The following is a 21,402-nucleotide window of genomic DNA, read 5'->3' on the forward strand; positions in this document are numbered from 1 at the left end:
CTACCTCAGTTACCCAAGATAAGTCACTTGTGCAGAACAGCCCTCACTCTGAATTTATGACTCTTTGAACCATGGCTTGAAATGTTATTTATACCTTAACTGTCACTTAATCAGGGTGGCAAATTTAGGGAACACAGGTGCAGGTGGAATTTTCGAGTACTAGAGAAACTATCTTACAACCAGGGGGCTGAACTACAATGATGATTTTCAACCTTTATTCTTAACCAGTGGATCATTTTGTTCAAATGCAATTATACATGGAAGTTCAATGCTAAAAGCACAGGGGCTCTGGGGGTTGCAGTGTAAAAACTTCCCCTGGCTGCGATGCTCTCCTAAATGAGGTGAGCTGGGGTAGCAGGAGTTAGTACTCTCCTTCTTGCATACAGTGCTCAGCATGAGCTCTGGCGTGGTATCTGGTACCTGGGCTGGTATCTGCATGCCCCAGCCCTGCACATTCTGACCCAAGCAACCAAGTAACTGGCCCCTTAGCCCTTGGGAAGCATGGCCTGGGATTAGTTCCTGTGATGCTATCCCTATTCCTCTATTCAAGCTTCTGCCTCTATTTCCTTCTTTCCCCAACAGTTACTACTGACCTGGGAGCCTTGTCCTAAATCCCAGCCTACTCATCTCAACCCCAACACACTGCTCAGGCCTTTCTAGGACCCTGTCCTGCCCCCCTTTTCTCACCTGCTCCTCTGAACAGACTCTTGAATCATACAGTGTCACAGAATATGTGGTTGGGTCCTCCAAAAGTCGATCCTGAAGATCCATGTGAAGGTGATTTATTATGAAGTATTTCCAGGAAAATTTAGCAGGGGAGTGGGAAAGTGGGACAAACGAAGGAAGAATCCAGGCAAGATGTAACCTCAAGCAAAATCCTATATAGGGTAACTTGGGCTTATTTCTGTATGGGCACTCTGAAGACAACCCAAGTCACACCTCAGAGCTGCCCTAATCAGGGGCAAGGGAGCTGGTGTTTATAGCCTCTGGGTGTCTGTGTGCACGAGTAAGTGAGCCCCTGTGTCCCACAATATCCCTTTAACAAAGACAGAGGAGCTGGAGGGGAGCAAACACACCCTGGTCTGGGTATACTGAAATGGCTCAGGGATCTGGGGAGCTGGAGCAGAGCTGTGAGGGTGTGTGCCTCACACACTGTGAATGTTACCCCTCATTAGCTGTAGATTCTCTGCTGTAATCTACAGTCTCGATGATTGACTTCCCTGGGTATGAAGGTGGCCAGACTCTGTTTACTGCCTACTCAATACACATTTCTTCCTTCTTCCTTGCCCACTGAACTATGACTTTGTTCAGAACAGCAGTGTGCCCAGTCCTTGGAGATGAGCCATAATCAGTCTCTAATCCAAATGTGACAATACTAGTCTTAGCTTTCCTGGAAATTAGCACTGGCCTATGGACTTATTTGAGTTGTGAAATAATAAAAAACAAATATATAGTGGTCTCTGTCCCTGGTTCCTGGCCCAGAAGCTCCTAAAGCCCTTGGAATGCCCTGGGGGATAGGAGCCTCTTTTGTTCTAATGAGGTGACTCTTGGTGGGCTCTGTATGGGGGCCAGTCACCAGAAAGATCAAGTCATGATTAGAAGCTAGAGACTTACAACTCCAACCCTATCTTCTGGTCTTCTGGAAAAGAGAGAGGGGTTGGAGATTAAGTTGATGATTGATCATGCCTAAGTTATGAAACCTCCATAAAACCCCTAACATATGGGGTTTGGAGATCTTCTAGGTTGGGAACACATTCATATGCTGGGAGAGCAGTGTATCTCAACTTCATGGAAACATAAGCTCCTATACTCAGGAGCCTTCTGGACCTTGCCCTCTATATTTCTTCATCTGGCTGTTCTCCTGTACCTTTGTTGTATCCTTCATTTTACAATAAACCAGTAAATGTGAGTAAGTGTGTCCTTAAATTCTATGAGCCATTCTAGCAAATTATCAAACTGAAGGAAGGAGTCATGGGGCCCCTGATTTATGACTGGTTGGTCAGAAGTACAGATACCAACCTGGGACTTACAATTGGCATCTGAAGTGGTGAGGAAGAGTCTTGTGGGACTGAGCCCTTAACCTGTGGCATATGATGTTACCTCCATATAGATAATGTCAGAATTGAGTTAAATTATAGACACTTGCTAGTGTTGGGGAATTGTTGATGTGTAGAGAGACCCTGGACATTGGGAAGCAGGAATAAAGTGTGGTAGTGTGACAGTATAGGAGAAACACAGGAGTGAGTTTTTCTTGTACATAGGCCAACTGGACATACATGGAAGTCTGTTGAGTGGTTCTGGGAAGACTTCTACTTCCTGGTAATAGGGGAAAGGCAGGTTTATGCAGTTTCTCCCTTTCCCCCCTTCATCCTTCTTCTTAACTTGAGCATTACTATGTCCAGAGCTGCAATGGTCATCTTGTAATCATAAAGCAAAATGCAAAGATAAAGACCAAGAGCATTTCAAAGGCTGAAAGCACTTCTTACATCATCCAGCTGTTAAGCCATTTCCAGAAGTTTCCCACCTCTAGGCTCCTTGTGGTGTGAGAAAAACAAACTCCTATTTGTTTGAACCACCTTTAGCCAATTTTTCTGTTGCTTGCAGCTGAATGCATTCCTGAGACTGCACAGGAGACTGTGGGAGTCCAGCCTGACTTCTGCATGCCCCTATCAGTGCTATACAAAGAATAGATGGTGACCTCTCTGGGATGCCTGTCCCAGAGCACAGCCACCTGCTTGGTCCTGGTCCCATCTGGCCCTGTCTTCTTACTGTTCTGGGTAAATCATAAAAATGCAAATCTCTTGTAATCAGTCATGAATGAGGAATAGTCAAGATGGACCAACAGAGTTAGGAAGCAGAGCTTGGCAAGATTCTCTGAGAAACAGATAGGGAGAAATTCTTTTATGTGGTGTTTATTTTGGGGCTTGTAGGCAAAGACAGAGCCTGCATAGACACTCCAGAACTATGACAATAATATTGATTTAAAGATACAACTATAAATCCAGCTGCCATTTATTGAGCATCCACTATATACTTGGTGTTTTATACTCACTATATCATTTGCAGAACCACTTGGTGATGTGATTACTATCTCATCCATGCTTCAGATGAATCCTGAGGCTCAGAGAGGTAAGGTAACTCACCTAAGCTCATTTATTTAGAAAGGGGCCGAGTCCAGATGTGCCTGAGTGGCTCAGTTAGTTAAGCATCCAATTCTTGATTTTAGCTCAGATCATGATCTCATGGTTTGTGAGTTCAAGCCTCTTTTTGGGCACTGTGCTGACAGTGTGGAGCCTACTTGGGATTCTTTCTCCCTCTCTATTTGCCTCTCTACTGCTTGTTCCCCCCACCTCTCTCCATCTCAAAATAAATAAGCTTTTTTTTTTTTTAAAGAAAGGGGCCAAGTCTGAAGACATGCCCTGCCTGTCTGACTGCAGTGCCCATGATGGGAGCAGGGCATCAGCAGGTGTGAGATGCTTCAGTGAGGTCAAATGTGGGCAGAGGATAGGAAAGGCGGTATCCAACCCTGGCCTGTGTGAACTTCACTGCACATCATCCAGGCTCCACTAGACATCCTTCTACAGCCCTGAAATGATGGCCAGTTCTGATGATGACCAATCCAGATGCTCCACATCAGCACCAGCCTTTAGTCTTGACTCTCAGAACTGCCACTCCTCACAAAACAAATGTTCCTGTAAAGTGTGCCCAAGTCAGGCTTTGACAAGTCATTCACCTGAGGAATTTTGAGTCTTTCCACCCACTGGCATTCTTAGGCAAGCTTCCTGGGAATGCATGAACCCTGCTCCCTTTCTGTGTCTGGCTTGTATGTCTCTGGGGGCATCTTTATTAGATTACTCCAACTAAGAGCAAAGTCAGTTTGGACTTCCTAAGACCAGAACCCTGGAGACTCCCTTCCTGGCTGGTAGTACTTTCAGGTCTCCTAGATCCCTTTACCTGTTCATGTATCTCTCCCTAAACTGCTGCGATTGCTATAGCTAATGGCTTATAACTGTGACCTTCTCTGGGCATTTAGCATCTGTGGTTGATAGGAACCTCCTGGCCTGGAGAAGTCTGGGATGTTACACTCCCTCCTCCAGAGTTGTCCAGTGACTTAGTTGGCTGATATAAGAGCACAAATACCTGGCCCCTTTGTCTCACTGAACGACCACACTGTGATGTGACACTCCAGAGCACCCTTTGGGTCAAGCAAGATTAAACTTTACCCAAGGCCACAGACTTTCTAGGCTCTTTCCCCTTCCCTATCCTGCTTCCCTCTTCTGTTTATAGGATTTCCTAAAGAGCCTTCTCTCAACAAATAAGAGATTTTGCATCCAAATCTCTCAGGCTCTATTTCTAAGGAATCAGACCCAACACAGACACTGTGCTAAGACCATGTTCTGCAAATGTCATTAAGCCCTGGGTGCCAGTCAGGGACTAGCATGTGAGATCCATTTGAATCTTGTGGCTAGACAATCCCCTAGCCTCACAGCATTATCATCTGTGGTTACACACCTCACCGATGGAACCCTCTCTCCCCTCAAGGCTCTGTCTCCTCCTGCCCTCACATCCCCACACTGCTCTCTGCTCCTTCACCCCTGATCCAGCCTCACAGCTTCCACCCTGCTAGTCTTTCCCAGTCTGATTCCCAAACAGACTTCCCTGCATAGTTGGACCTTTTCCAGAACAGTCCTTGTACCCCCCACCTTAACAGAGAATGAAATCTCCCCAGAGGCCACTGCCGCCTTTGCAGTCCTCTCAAGTGGAGACTGCTCATTCTGCTTAGGTACAAAAACTCGGGTCAGCATTCTCCTCGCTCCTCATGACCGCTTCCAAGCCGTTACGCCTCCACCCTCCTATTAGACTAAGTCTCCTTTGTTTCTCACACCATCTGGCTATATCATTAAAACTGGCCAATTGCATATCCTTTGACACAGCAATTCCCCTTCATACAAAAATATTAGTGCAAGATGAAAGGATATATGTAAGAACAATTGTAATGGCACTGCTTACTGTTAAAAAAAAAAAAAGGAATTGGAAATAATCTAGATACCCATCAAAGGAAGCTGACAAAAAAATTGTAGTGCTGTTGCACAGAGGGCCACCACACCCCTATTAGAAAGAAGCATAGGATTTTTGTCCTGATGTGGGGAGACATGTATGACATGTAACAGTACATCGAACAGAAAAACTGTAGCAAACATAGTACAATCTCATTTTGATAAAGGAAAAATTATGCATATGTTTTTAAGATTAGAAGGATTATCTTGGGGTGAATGACCCTTGATTAGCAATGTCCCAGCAGCTGTTGGCATGGTTATGGCCAAGGAAGTGCTCAGAAGAGCCACACAATCTCTGGAGTCATAAAGTGAGAACAGAAGCCATGCAGCTCTTGGTATGATATACTGACACTCGCTTCGATCTCCCAGCTGGGGTCTAATAGGTGGTGGTGAGATTCAATGGCTCTGAACACCTCATTCATAAAGCTTTTTAAAAAAATATTCCTCAAAGTTGCATATAGGATGGAATCCCTGTCTCACCACTCCAGACAGGGGAGATCCATGTGGGACATCTACCCTGAGTGCCAAAACGTCATGAAATTCAAGCATCATTTCCTTCTCTTCCTGTATCAACACCCCCTTCCCAAGTATGAATCAAATCAGTATAGCATCATCTCCTCCCTTCCTATTTCTTGACAGTGGGGCACTGGTGGAAGTGTGTGGGGTAGACACCCATGAGGAGAATGTGAATTTAGGGGGTCAAGGGGGAGATTTTTACTTTGCATTGATTGCTTTTGTAATGTTTGAATTTGCTGCCAGAGTATGTATTATCTTTGTAACAATAAATACAGATTAAAAATAAATGAAAATAAAATACTGCTTGACCCATTATACCCATGGTATATTTACCTGAAGCCCTGATGAAGAGGTTATCATCAAGTGTAGTGATGTAGAGGTTATCATCAAGTGTAGAGCAGGAATTCAAGAACTTTGTTTTACTGGGTTCTAAGTCCACCTCTTAGTAGCAATGTGATTTCAGGTAAGTTACTGCAGACTGCATAGTTTGTACCCTGCACAACTCCAGGTTGCACCATTCAAATAGACCACAAGGAGAATGGCACTTGGATGGGTGTGATGCAGTGGCACAGGAAAGTCCTGCCTCTCTGTGTATTGACTTCCTCAGCTGTGAAATGAGAATAATGACAGTACCAACCTTCTAGGCTTATTCTGGGTATTTGGTGAATAACCTATGTGAAGTGCATAAAATGGGTGGCACTGAACATTGTAGATATACAGTGAATGTTGACTATTATTACTATTACCATCTCCATCACCACCATCACCATCATGATCATCATCAAGGTAAGTCCAGGAAAGGGGTCTGTGTCCCTAGGTCCCAAGTAGATCTCTTGGGCACAAACTCCAAGCCAANTAATACCAGAATAAGTCTCTTTCGAGATAACTTCCTTGTTATGGTCTCCCAGCTTAATGTGCCAACTTATTGGGATAGAATGAGAATCCTAATTATCATCATGATAATAATTATTATTTATTGAGCATCAACTATAAGCTTGGGGATGTGCTGTGCATTTTACAAGCATGGTGATATTTAATTCAAGCAGTGTTGGAGCCAGCCCACATTCAAGGTTGCAGAATAGAGAAAAGAGGTTACATCTGCATACCCCTAACCTCTTCCTTATACTTAGAAATTTATCGACCCCTATCTCTAGGCCCCATTACTCTTGAGGTACATGCCAGAAATATCTTCACCATCCTGCTTTCTTGGCAGCTTAATTGCCCAACAACTTATTTGGAGCCTGCAGAAAACTCAGATCTCCAAGTGCTTCTGCCTCCCTCCCCCTCCTTTCCCAGAATCTCTGGCATTGAATCTGAAACACGCTATCAAACACTTAATTAGATATTGACATCTAGAAATCTATAATAATAATACTAATAGCAGTAACGCTTATTGAGCCCTTACTAACTATATTAGCTCATTTGGCATCATAGCCGCTCTGAGTTAGTACTATTATGATTCCCATTTTACAGATGTGCAAATGGGAGGTTAAGTCATTTCATCAAAAGTCACCCAAATAATAAATGGAAGAGTTAACATTTGAACTTAGGTGTGTCTCACTTCATAACTAAACACTGTACCCTACGTGTGAGTTATCCAACCTTTCATATACTCAAGATTGCTGTCCCGACAAGAACAGAATTTCTTCGAGAACATGAGCTTTCCCCATGGAGGTAGTCTAAGGTAGAGGAAAAGGTGTGCATTTTCCTTTTGAAGATACTCATGAACTTGAAACACAGCTTACTAGTTCCTGGCTAAGAAATATGTCTAGAAAAGACAGATATGGACTGTGAATTAGGGTTACATCAAAGAAATAAGGATGAGATATAAGAAACCGGGCTATGATGAGCTGAAAGTTTGGATCCCCAGATAAGAATGTCTGCAAGTAAGTCCTCTGTTCAGAGGCTGGACAAATTGTAGTAAACATTACTAGAACTTCTACAGATCTGATTCTTTTCTTCTTCCTGGGAAGCTTTGAAGATAGGTGGTGCCATGTGACTAATTTTGGTAGAGATTGTAAACAGAAATAATGTATGCCACTTTGGGGGCAGTGCAATTAAAGACTCTCTAGCCCTCCCCCCTGCCATGGCAAACGTGTTAAGATACCAGAGTCACAAGATGGAAAGCAATAGACCCTGAACCACTGCTTGGAAGGAACAGCCCTGGAGAACCCCTAAACCTGCTGCAGACTTTGCATAAGTCGAGAGCAAATCTTTGTTGTGTTAAGCCACTGATATTTTAAGATTATTTGTTACTGCAGCGTAACCTAATTTATCCTGATTAATACTACTGTATAACTCATATACTCACTTGGCCTGATGATTAAAGGGTTGAGAGAAGAATGGCCAGGTGAAGGCCAGGAACTGGCAGTGGATTGAGTGGGAAAGATAAGGTGCAGTCTGATTTCAAGCATAGGGGCTGAGTATCAAATCCTCTTGAGCAAAGAATGAGCAGTCAGGAATGAGCACAAAAAGCAAATGCCACTTTCACCCAAAGGGCCAAAGCCAGATACAGATCACAGAGGAAGAGGGTTGGTTTTGCATGCACTGCACCCCTTTCTCAAGGTCCTGTGCAAGAAGGTGCAGTTGCCCCAACATTTGGCTTCCCTGTAACATAGTGAGCTCCTGGGAGAAAGGTACCAATTCTTGTCCAGGTTGGAGAGTCCCCTCAGCACTTTGCTGTCTTCATCGTGTATCTTGAGTTGAATGGAATTCAAAAGCTTCCTGAGTTACCAAAGAGAAAAGTGAGTCTTGCTTTCTGCTTTCTGATTTATTTCCCTGAGTTTCCTTCCTGTGGTTCTTGAGGTTGCCCTAGACATTTTCTATAGCACAAATTATTTATTCATGACATTATTTGACTAATATCTGCCATCCATTTCACATTTAACCCCATGAGAGCAGGTCTGTGTCCTGAAGATTTCTGGATCCTACTATGGGGTCTGGTCCATATGGTAGGTGCTCCCTTACAGTGTTGAATGAATGAGTAAACAGCTGATGTGTGAAATCAAGGTAGTATATCTTTGCTGCTTGTCACGTGGATCTGTCTCCTGGGCCTTTATTTGTTTTCCAGCCTTGCTCTTTGCCAGGTCATCAGCAGAGGTCATCTAATACTGACCTTCTTTGTCCTTAAGCCTGCTGACCTCTCTGAATTCTGAATAAAGCTCTTCATTTGAAACTTCTTTGGCTTTTCAGGACAGGAGCAGAGAGAAACGGGCCCTTCATTTAGCTGATTGAACCAACAAAGGAGAAGTTTGAGACAGAAAATGAATATAGATCCAGCTGCAGCAATTAGAGGGGAAATCGATAGAACATCATCAAGAGCATCAGACGCATGTAAGTCGGCCTCTCCAGGGATGGGTTGGTGGAGCAGTGTTCATTTCATTTTTGTTTTCCTAACTTAATCCCCAGCAAGTGAAGAGGGATAGGTGTGGTGGATGGGGCGGAGGTGGGAGGTGCGGGGAAGGGGAGAAGGTGAGCAGGACCGAGGAGGGAGGAACAGGGATCCCTTCTCTTCCTGCTACCACCCCTGTCCATGGCGTGCAAGCCAATGGTAGCAAATTGAACCTCTCACACTGCACTGCTATGGGATTCAAGCAGGTCTAGGTTTGAATTTCTGACCACCATGTGCTACTAGCAAGTTGTACATGCGTAGGTTACTGCGCCCCGCTGAGCCACACTTGACCTGTAAAATGGGCCTTGTGAGCCCTGCTGCATACAGTTGTCATAGGAGTAAACAAAAAAATGTACCCAAAGGCCTGCTAGTAGAATGCTGCTGACGCTTAGTAGATGCTGGTTTCTGTAATGCTCCCTTGCTCAGCATTTTGACCCAGTCAGGGTACTTTTCTACCTTTTCAGCTTCTTCACCTCATATGAGGCTCTTAGTCTTTGCTTGGACATATCTTGAAGTCTTTAATAACACATAGAGGCTAAAGGCAAAGATTTGAGACTCAGAAAGATCTAGGTTCAAGTACCCTTTCGTTTCTTGCTGGCTGTGTGATCTTGAGTATGTTACATACCTTCTCTGTGCCTTAGTTTCTTCATGAATAAAATAAGGAAAACAATAGTACCCATCTTGTAGGGCATGATAATGATTAAATCAGTAAATATGTCTGAACTTCGAAGAGTGCCTGGGACACAGTAAGTTTGAGTAAGTGTTGTTGTTAATAAAAGCAATGGAAGCCTCTCTAGTAAAATGCACACAAGCATGCACAGCTTGTACGTGTGTGTATTCTTGTGAAACCAATTCCCAGTTCTTATTTAGTGATTCTTTCAGGGTAGAGTCTGGCCTGGCATCCACTACTGTGCATCACCTGGCCCCTCATCTACAGAATCAGAACTGTGGGTTTATGGAGGCCCCACCTGCTCCTCTGCGAGAGGGAACCTCCAGACTCTCCCACTGGAAATCAAAGCCATGGCTTTCAGCTCTGTCCACTTGAAAGTCCCAATGAGAACTTTGTCTGGCAGTAATTTATGGCAGAGATTCTACTCAGGCTTGAGAGAGAGGCCAGCAGTCCAACCCCAAAGTTCAGAAGCCCAGTGGACTTTGTCTGAGCTGAGTCAAGGTCAACACCCAAAGCATTGGTCCTAGAAGCAGGAATAAGACAGCTGTAGGTGGCCCTGATCATGCCAGGCTGAGAATACATTGTGTGGATCTGCGGGACCCACATAGTGGCTCAAAGCACAGGGAAATTAGGCCAGTCTGGAGAGAGACATGGAGGCATCTTGGTGGAGGGGAGGCAAGACCCCAGCCAATAGAGCTTCCATGATTCAGGAGTTAGAGGCAGAAGGAAACACCAGGGGCTGGGTCAGAAGCCTGTCAGTAGGAACCAAGTACACACCCAAGACAAAGAAGCTGTGGCTTGGGACTTGTGACAGCTATCTCCAACCCATGTGGCAGGTGCGACTCCCTCTCAGGAGTCTCTGAGCCCAAAGGGCTTCTGCCCAACTAGTGGAACCGACCCCAAAGGGCTGACCCATCTTCTCCAGATGCCCATGGAGATGCTGCTCAGGGCTGCCTCTAAGCCAGAGATAGTTGGGAAAGCATGTGGCAGCCTGTGGGGTTAGGAGGACTGACAGCACAGAGTTGGTCTCTCAGATATAGCCATTCAGTTGGCTGATGAGCAGGGAAAATCTGGTTTGGCCAGATGAAGCTGCCACCCTCCTCCCAACAGGCAGGCAAACCAGCTATTGGGATGGGCCATCCATGGGGAGCTTTAGTTTGGATTTGTTATATCTAGGGGGGCAATGGAGAAGCAGGAAATGCCAACATCGTCTGGGAGGTCCTACTCTACAGGAGGCAGACAGTGATGTAGTTACTGCATGAGGCAGTGTCATGTACCTTATTAACCACTAATTCCAATGTCTTTCCTTGGAGGTAGTGGAGTGAGAAGAGGAAAGGACTTGAGCATCCACTAGGCCTGGGTTGAATCCCTGCTCTGCCACTTGTTAGCTGTGTGACTTTGGACAAGGGCCTTTACTTCTCTGGCCCTCAAGGTTTTTTAAATCTGTAAAATGGAGGAGAATTATATCAACTCCAACAAGGATCCCATCTTGAGTCTAAGTGCAATTCAGGTATATGTGAAGTGAGCTTACAAGAAACTGGCTGGCATAAGAATTAATGTAACATCTCATCCAACTAGCCAGCCACCCATCCACTCATCCACCCACCCAAGCTTAGCTACAGTTTCACCCTCTGTTCCAGTAGTAAAGCTGAGTCAGTACAGTCTGTATTTGAGGCCTCGAGAGTTCGCGTGGCTGTGCCTTCAGTCCAAGATGAACACAAAATGTCTTTCTGTAGAGCAGCCAACTCTCTACAGTGAGATTGAGGAGAGTCCCTATACAGAGATTCAGGCAAGAGTGAGAGGGAGGGACAGGAATGGGGAAGAGAACCAAGGTGGAAGGTGGCTTCTATGGGGCCACAACCTCAGTTCACAATCAGGTTGCCCTGGTGACAAGGGCATTCTGCTGGTTCCTGTGGGAGCAAGGAATAGGGCTCTCCTTTTTATATGTAGTAAACTTCATGTGAAAGGAGAGAAGTAGAGACAGGGTTAATAATTATGCCACTCACTCATACCTTTAATCAACTCATTATCTGTCCTATTCAGGTTACAGAGATACTTGAGACTCATCCCTGCCCTCAAACCACCAATGGTCTTATACCACCAGTCACTTCACACTGAGCATCTTCTGTGAAGCTCAGGTGAGCATCTCTGGCTATCAGTCCTCAACTTCAAACATAAGACAGGTAGCAGTCTGACTCACTTTGGAGTTAGGGGTCCATCACTGATGGTCAATACTAACAACTATATGATTTTTGCTGATTCTACCAAATCCAATTATTTTGTTCATGACATTTCATTGCCTAAATACAAAGGTAGTTCTTGGTTAATTCAGGAGATTTAGACAACACATAGCAAAACACAAGGGAAATAAAAACCAGTAAGTAACCACCAAGTGAAACATAAATATTTGAAAAATACATGTTTCTAGGTACACACACACACATGCACAACGTTTATGGTGTTACCTATAGAACAATATAGCCTGCATTTCTCACTCATCCATATGTTGTAAACATGTCAGTAAGTATTCTTCTATAACTTCAGTTTAATAGCTCCATAGTATCGTATCATATGAATATTCCATAATTTGTTTGACCAACTGCCTATGGCTGGATATGCAGATTATTTCCAGGTTTCATTCACATAAATAATTCTTTATCAAATATACTTACACATAAATAGTCACACATGTGTTTGCTTTAATAATTTAGATAAATTCATAGGAAGACAATTACTAAGTCTAAGACCTTTATGCACATTTTTAAGGGTTTTGATAGGTATTATCAAATTGCCCTCTGAAAAGTTTGCACCAAATTACACTCCCTCCAGCAGTGTACAAGAATGCCCAATTTCCCATACTCATTGTGGATTTAATTTGCATATCTTTTGTTCCCATTGAGGCTGAATGTTTTCTCCTATGTTTATTGTCTATTTGTAATTTTTCTTTAGTGAATTGCCTGCTTGTGTCAATTACCCATTTTTATGGGGGCGCTTGTCTTTTCCATTTTGAGTTCTGAGAGTGTAACCTATAGATCAGCCTTTTGTCTATAATATATGTTTATTACATTTTTCCCCAGTGTGTCTTTTCCTTTTAATTTTGCTTATGGTGGTTTTTGACCCAGTGAAGATTTTTGTATTTAAGTAATCAAATTCATCAATCTTTTCCTTTACTGTTTTTGTTTAGAAATGCTTGAATGCTTGGTAATGCTTAGAAAGGCCCAACCATCCTAAGTTTATAAAAACATTCCTCTAGAATGTTTCTCTTTTTCATGGCTTCAGTTCTTTTATATTTAACTCTTTAACCACTGAATTTTATTTTGTTGTATGTTATGCAGTAATTGCTATAACTTTAACTTTTTTCCCAAATAGTACGCAAACCCTCCCAGAACCATGACTTCCTGTGTGCAAGTCTCTGTCTCGCAAAACAGGTATAAGGTCCCGGCTTTTGCTTGGCTGAAGATAATGGATGGGTGCAAGGTGACTCCTGGGACTGTAGCATGCTGGCACAAATGAGGTGCAGAAGCAGTCTTGGTGCCATCTTCTTTACCTTTCTCACAAGAACTTTATAATTCAGACACTGTCATCAATTTACATGGTGAGCTCTGAGCAAGAGAAGGACTTTTAGTATCAAAAGGATGAGTTTTAGTTTTAGAAACAGAATTATGTTTTCCAAATTCCTCTCCTAGACAAACTTACACCAATTAGGCCCATGCTCAAGGACAAGATACTAATAAATGCCACAATTTAATTGGCTTGTTCTCACCCAGTCCCACCTGGTGGTGCTTCATTTCCTTGATCTAAACAAAATTGGGCCCTGTACTTTGGACTTTAAGCATAACTAGCTTCTTCTCATAATATTTACATAATTGCTTCCATTACTTGGCTGATTTTGGACATGCACATCTGTGTGAGTGTCTATGAAGTGTGTGTGTGTGTGTGTGTGTGTGTGTGTGTTTATGGGAGGCATAAAGACACTGAGGACTGGATTTCTCTTCAGATCAATCACTGCAAAGGAGACAGATGTTCAGCAGCTCCTCCTGAGATGTCTATATCTAATCACACATTTTGCTTTTTTCACTTTTGGATGTAGCAAACTCAACTCAACAGCTCCAGACAAGAAGAAGATTTATTATCTTATAGTACAACCAGTCCAGAGGTAGGGCAGCTCCCAGGTTGATTAACTCAGTGGCCCATAGATGTCATCAAGGACCCAGGCTCCTTTTATAATTTCTCTCTGCTATCCAAAATATCTTTGCTTTGTCCTAAGTCTGGTTCTCCCCAAAGCCACAGCCATTTCCAGGCATCCTACCTAGACCTGCTGACTTTGAGAAAAAGACAATACTTTCTTTTCCATGTATGTGCTTTCAAGAGCAAATGAATCTTTCCCAGAAGCTCTTTTGCAGACTTCCCTTACACATTACTGTCTAGAACTGATTCCCAGTCCCAGGCAGTGGAAATGGGAAGATCCAAGACTGGTTTAGACTCATTAGGACTTACAGCCAAGGTTTCTCCTCCTGAGGGACAGGGCAACACAGGGAAGGTAGATTTAGAACAAACTAAGGGTTCCATTGGGAAGGAGTAAGGCAGGGATGGTGGTAATGGATACTGGAGATAGGCAACCACCATGTCCTCCATACTTACCACCTCATGTGGCAAAGTGGGAACAAAAATGTTTTGCATTGAGGCAGAGCATAGGAGAAGTGCAGAGCAGGAAAGACAGTAAGAGGAAAGGATGAGCCTCACCACAGGTGTGCGGGAACCTAGATTCTCTTGTGCCCAGCAAGTAGCACTCACTGCTGGTCTGCTTCTCAGTAGCTGGCATCCAAGCCCTGGTCTATTTGACACCAAGCCTTGACCACATTCCCCTCTGTCTCCATTCTTAAAGATTCTCCTATAGTTGGGCAATCACAGAAGAAAGGGCTGGCGGGGAACAAGATAAAGAGAGCCCTAAACAGCACAGCTCTCTCTGAGCTGCCCACAGAACTTCAAAAGCCTTGAGGCTATCACACAAGGCCCCAATCCTTTGGACAGATCTTTAGCATAATCTTTAGACTGTAAAGTTTAGAGCAAATATTAGTAGGGATAAAAGACACCCAAAAGAGGAGGAAGAGGTCACTACAATCAAACACTGAGCTACTGTGTTTGTCCCTTTCCTCTTGGCCCAGACAAATGACATGCTAAGGCATTTTAAAACACTTGCAAAGGCGATTGCCCAACCGTGATTTGTTGATCTTTGAGAAATCATGCAAGTCTGGTAGCTGCTGTAAGCCTGGAAACAGGCAAATGTCATTCATATTTTCAAAGCCTTGGACAGGATGAGTTCTCTAAGCCATTGTCTGCACCCAGGAAAGCATATCCAGTGCCTGTAGGGGCTGGATTCTGAGTGCCCAGATGAGGACTCAAGGCTCACTGTCAGGCTGCACAAGCACATTTAGAACAAGTCATGTCATACTGACCTGATTTTGTTCTTTGTCAGAGACACTTGAGGATGAGAGCAGGGACATGTTGTTGACATGAGGTCAGGCCCTGGATGCCCCAGCTCTACCCACCTACACAAAACAGAAAGTCTTGAATCCCTCAAGCCAATGTCGCTCAATCTCAGTGGTAAATTAGGTGCTACAGAAGTGTCTATCTGCTTCATGCATTTGCCTCCTGCTGGGATATCCCAGCACTATGCACTAAAAACACCAAACAACCCAACAGTGCCCCTGAGCCTAGCAGTCATGCATTCACCTATTGCCCTCTTCAGTTACTCACTCATCCATCCCTCTGCCGGACATTTATGTGTGCTCACCAAGTGAGAGGGATGATGTCAGTGCTAGAGACATAGAATAAGACAGACACAGTCCCTGCCAGCATGGCACTTACAGTCCAATGGGACCTTATAGGAGGGCCACTGAATCCACTCCCTTGCATTTGGACAAGAAGAGTACTTCTCAAACTTTGAAATACATCTTATTAAAATTGTACATTTGATTGAGTAGATCTGGGATGGACCTGAGATTTTGCATATCTGATAAACTTCCAAGGGAAGCTCATGCTGTTCATTACTTTGAGACATACTTTGAGTAGTGAAAAACTAGGACACCTCTCTGTCCTAAGAAGATAAAACCCCTACCATTTGGGCAGAAGTCTTGTATCAGATGAGCTCCACTCTCCTCCAAGTTCAGGACTTCTTCCTACTACTGACTTCACTCCAGCCAACTTAAGCCTGTTTCCTGGAGGTTCCTTTGTATATACGTAGACTCTCTGAGTGCCAAGGAAAATGGAGAGAGATGATCCAGAAATAACCACTTCTACCAACTCCCACCTCTCTTCCCCTCTTGAAACTGCTCATCACCATCATCATCATTATTATCACAATCAATTGTGCTTGAAATGGCAAACACTGATACGACACTTAATGTTGACCAGGCATGGTTCTTAGCATGTTACACATTTAAATCTCACAAACAAGCCTATGAGGTAGGTCCTGCTAATAGATAAGTACATGTTAATACTCCCATTTTGATTCCATTCTGACTGGGGAGCCTAGGCACAGAGAAGTTAAGTAACTTGCTCAAGTTCAGAGAGCAAGTATAAAAACTAGGCTTCCTGGCTCCAGGGTCCATGCCTTCAGCCATTTTGCACTACATTTTACCAGAAAGGCTGAAGTCTTTGTATTTCTCCATTGTGAATTCCAGTGGAAGGTGCCAAAGCCATAAAGGGGAGAGCCTCTGATCCCTGAGAGGACTCTGTGGTGGTGCAGTTTGCAGGGAGGAGGAGGAAAAAGAGGCTGAGAACAGGCAGAGAAAAACAGAGTTAGGATGCACTGATGGGATAGACTTGAAATCTTGGTAAGATTAGATCTCCCTGTTAAATTGCCTGTGACTTGTGGGTGGACTTGGGGAACCAAGGAGAGGCAGAAGTTTGCTGGCATGATGTGGCTGTTCTTGCATAAAGATCAGTCACCAAAGAGGACCATTTTCCTGCCTCTCACAGCAGAAGCTGGAAAACGATACAGTCTGGGCATGCAGACCGTGGGTACCCAGTGGTCTAGATGGGGAGCTCCCTTTCTCATTTAGTACAGGAACACCTCCCTAAGGGTGCCCTGTGGCTGGCCTGCCTGAAAATACACCCCAGGGAAGCCAGCCACACATCACTTTGTTATCTACTCCATTTTCTCCATCCAACCTTTTTTCATTATAAACATGATGATGCCTTGAAGGTACAGGGAACACAGGAGATGAAAACCCCATGAAAAATGAAATAAATTCATTTAAAATATATTAAAGAGGCAGCTTGTTTACATTATTATTGTTCCCAAACAACTTCATAAGCTTAAACTGACTTTTAAATTTAGCCTTGGGTTTCACAAACCCACTTTGATCCATTGGAGTAATTGACAATTACATGGAAAGAGACTTCACTCCAAATGCACTACCCTTAGCTGAAGCCTCAGGAAGATCAGGCTGATAAAAGACCCACTCAATCATCCAGGCCTCAGCCTGGTGCTGGGTGACAGGTGAGCACAGTAAGGTGGGCCCTCTGAGCCCTGGCTATTGCTGTGTTGCAGGATTTGGAGTGAGCCCAGCACAACCCCCAGGCTTCTTTGACATGGATGTCCAGCTCTTACTTGTTCTATGCCAGGAAAGAAGATAATTTCAGGGTCAAGAGAGCCATGACTTTTCCTTCTTATAATTTTTCATGTAACCCAAAGTTTGTGACTTCATTATTCTGGAACTCCCTTGTCAACGCTTGCAAAATGGGCGACAAAATTGACCCTGGAGTAAAGTGAAAACAGTTTTCAATTGTCAGAACACCCAGGCTCTCTTAGTTAAGCCATCCTGTACTAGGTTAACTTGAGCCAGTGATGTCCCCTCTCCTGACACTTATGTCCCAATCTGTATAATAAGGGAGTTGGGCTAAACAGTCTCCAAATACACTCACCTTCAATGAATTAGTGAGTATCTTGGGTGGCAAACACTTAGGATGGGAGTAGCAAGTGGCCAGAGGTCAAATGGTGATGGGGTTTGGGCTGCTAGGATATGGACTGTGCAACCATACTGGAGAGCAATGTGGTGGGACCATGTCGACTAAAAAGGCATATACTCTGTAACTCCATGATTCCCCAGAGAAATTCTCACATCAGTCCACAGGGGACATATACAGGAATACACATGGCAGCATGGCTTGTGGGATAGGAGTAAGAGGTCAGCTAAGTGTTCTTAAAAAGCAGGGGAAACAGTGAAACCAGGTGCATGCATGACAGTGGACAAAAGTTGACACAGTGCTGAGTGAAAAGACAGGAAATATAATAAGATCTTTAGCACAGTACTACTTCTGTAGATTAAAAAAATCCTTATTCTCCAAGGATACATAGGAATTCAGGAATACACATAAAATGTATTCATGCAGTTGTCTTTAATAAGGAGAGGATTAGTGAGAGAGGAGCACGCATAAATAAATGAAATCAGAGTGGTCTTATATGGATCATGACATTAGCATCTCAAAGCAAGGAGTGTATGTGATAACTTGACCTCTTGTATCTGAGATCCAAAAAAGATCCCCAAACAAAACAACAAAAATCCCACTCTAATAATAATGAAAAGTATTCCTTTATTCTGTAGGTGATAGGAAACAAAAAGGTTTTTTTGTTGTTGTTGTTCTATGTTTTGGGTTTTTTAAACAGGAAGGGATGAAAAAAATTCTATTTGGGATTTAGAATGACTTCTCAGGTAGCTCTGGGGAGCTTTCTCCCCAGTGGATCATGGAGAGAATGTCTGGGGTTGGCAAGACCAGTGAGGAGGCTCCAGCCAAGTCTGGAGGTAAATGGTAAGACTTGAATGAAGGTCATGGCTGGGTGGGGTAGAAGAGGGGGAAGTGCAGGTGAGCCTTTGAGGAAGGGATGAGCTTGTGAGCTGGTGGGTCACAGGGGAGGCTGACTCTGGTATAAGAAACAGTATGGTCCCATCCAGGATCAGGGTCAGAGGTGGTATAAAGAGCAGACCCCAATAGCCCAGACTCTTTGGAAGAGCTCAGTAGGAACCCCAGAGCCAAGAAGGACTTCCCCAGAGGCAGTGCTAAGAGATGCCCTCAAACAGGGTAGCTGAAGCTGAGAAATGTGGCTAAGTACATCATGGGGTTGGGAGGGACACTGATGTGGTCACCTGGCTCACATTGGCTCAGGTATTTTGCAAGCCATTGACAGAATGAAACTGGCCATGGTGGGAGTATTTACACAGCAGAAACCAGCAAATGCTATGAGTCAGAGTTCTTTCCTTTTCAGAAAGCTGGTTAACCAGCACCCTACTGACTCTTTCCCCCAGCATCCTTCACCCACATGTGGAGGCCAGAGCCTGGGGGGGAGGGGGGGGGAGATGGACAGGCCTGAGAAGAGCTCTCCATGGCAGTGAGACTGGCACAAACAGGGAAGTCAGGACAGACAGCTCCTTCCTGCTGGACCTGCAATGGCAGCTGTAGGAGAAGCTGAAGCACCTAACCTCATGCCCATCAGGAAGTCCCAGACTCGAGAACTTATCTGAGTAATTTCCATTGGCCAACTTAAAAAATTGGGGTAGGGGAGGTGGCACCAATCAAGTGGACATAGATGTAACTTTTATTTGGTCATGTGATGGACAGTTATTAGTACTTCATTGTTGCAGAATATGTAGAACCATGACTTCTGCTTTGCAATTTCTACAGCCTTTCCTGTACTCGGGGAAATTTTTATTTTTTGAACAGTCAAAAATGGCTCCCTTTTGGTAACTTGGGAGTGAAAGGAGCATAGGCCCCTTTTTCCATCTCAAGTATTATCTATAATGATAATGATAATAATGGCATCTTATAAATGCTTCCCATGTACCAGGCATCATGCTGAATACTTCACATGCATTTTGCCCTGTGAAAATTACTATTTTTAAAAACTATCTTTAATTTTAATATACCATAACATGATAATTAGGTACAATATTCAAACAAGATGAAAATACCTCAAAATATTAACAGTAGTTATATCTAGGTAGTGAAAGTAAGGCTGCTTTTGTTTTTTCTACATTCTTCCCCATAGTTTTATTGAGAAATAATTGACATTTATCACTGTATGAGTTTAAGACCTATGCTACAATGGTTTGATTTATACATATTGTGAAATGATGACTACAATGGGTTTAGCTAGCATGCATCTTCTCATGTAGATACAATAAAAAAGAAAAAAGGGAAAAATTTTTTTCCTTTTGATGAGTTCTTCCAATTTATAACCATAAAAAAACATTCTATTTGTATCTTCTTCAATTTTTTTCCTTCATCAAAGTCTTGTACTTTTCAGAGTAGAGATCTTTCACCTCCTTCTTTAAATTTATTCTTAAGTATTTTATTGGTTTTGATGCTATTGTAAATGGAATCAATTTGTGTCTTTTTCATAAAATTCATTGTTAGTGTAGAGAAATGCTACTGATTTTTTATGATTTGTATCCTACAATTTTACTGAATTCATTGATTAAACTTAACAGTTTTTTGGTTGGGTCTTTAAGATTTTTCTCTGTATGAAAACATGTCTTCTGCAAATAGAGACAATTTATTTCTTCCTTTCTATTTCTGATATATATATATATATATTTTTTTTTTTCTTGTCTGATTGTTATAGCTAGGGCTTCCAGTACTATGTTGAATAGGAATGGCAGAAAAGCGCACCCTTGATCTGGATCTTAGAGGAAACAGTTTTGACTTTCCACCATTAAGTACCATGTTAGCTGTGGGTTTGTCATATATGGTCTCTACTCTATTGGAATATGTTCCTTCTATGCCTGATTTGTTAAGAGTTTTTATCATGAATGGATGTTGAATTTTGCCAAGTGCTTTTACTGTATCTATTGAAATGATCATGATCCTTTTCTTTCATTCTGATGTAATGTATTTCATTGGTTGATCTGCATATATTGAACCATCCTTGCATCCGAGAGATAAATCTTACTTGATCCGGTCAATATTTTTAATATGCTGCTGAATTCAGGTTGCTAGTATTTTACTGAGAAATTTTGCAACTATATTCATCAGAGATATGAGCTTGTAGTTTTCTTTTCTAGTATCACCATTTTCTGGTTTTGGTATCAGGACAATAGTGGACTTATAAAATGAATTTGGGAGTGTTCCCTTTTCTTCAATTTTTTGGAGGAGTTTATGAAAAATTGGTGTTAGTTCTTCTTTAACTGTTTGCTAAAATTCACCAGTGAAGCCATCTTTTCCTGAGCTTTTCTTCAGTGCAAGATATTTGATTACAGATTCAATCTTCTTACTAGTAATTGGTCTACTCAGATTTTCCTAATTCAGTCTTGGTAAGTTGAATGTTTCTAAGATTTTTTCCTTTTCTTCTAGGTTGTTCAGTTTGTTGGCATATAGTTGTTCATAGTATATTCTTATGATTCTTTTAATTTCTGTGCTATCTGTTGTAATGCTTTTTTTAATTTATAATTTTGTTGATTTGGGTCCTTTATGTTTTTTCCTAGGTTACTCTAGCTAGGGGGTTTTCATTTCTGTTTATCTTTTCAAGGACCCAATTCTTTATTTGGTTAATTTTTTTATTGTTTTTCTGTCTCTATTTATTTCTACTCTAATCTTTATTATTTCCTTTCTTCTGCTAACTTTGTGCTCAGGTTGTTGTTTTTCTATTCCATTCAGGTTTAGGGTTTAGGTTGGTTTTTTGTTTTTTGTTTTGTTTTTTTTTTTGAGATCTTTCTTGATTCTTAATATAGGCTTTTATTGCTATGAACTTCCCTCTTAGAACTGCTTTT

General features: G+C 42.7%; 1 long non-coding RNA gene across 1 annotated transcript in view; it reads left to right on the forward strand.

The window, feature by feature from the left end:
- The window catches only part of LOC144235889 (uncharacterized), a 150,975-nt gene that overhangs the window by 82,028 nt on the left and 47,545 nt on the right, over positions 1-21,402 (forward strand). Inside the window, exons 4-5 of the long non-coding RNA XR_013336344.1 lie at positions 8,766-8,906; positions 11,678-11,772. This is a non-coding gene — a long non-coding RNA (uncharacterized LOC144235889). The remainder of the gene's footprint in view (positions 1-8,765; positions 8,907-11,677; positions 11,773-21,402) is intronic.

The sequence above is a fragment of the Crocuta crocuta genome, unplaced genomic scaffold (assembly GCF_008692635.1).
Source record: "Crocuta crocuta isolate KB4526 unplaced genomic scaffold, BGI_CrCroc_1.0 scaffold351, whole genome shotgun sequence".
In the NCBI taxonomy this organism is placed as follows: domain Eukaryota; kingdom Metazoa; phylum Chordata; class Mammalia; order Carnivora; family Hyaenidae; genus Crocuta; species Crocuta crocuta.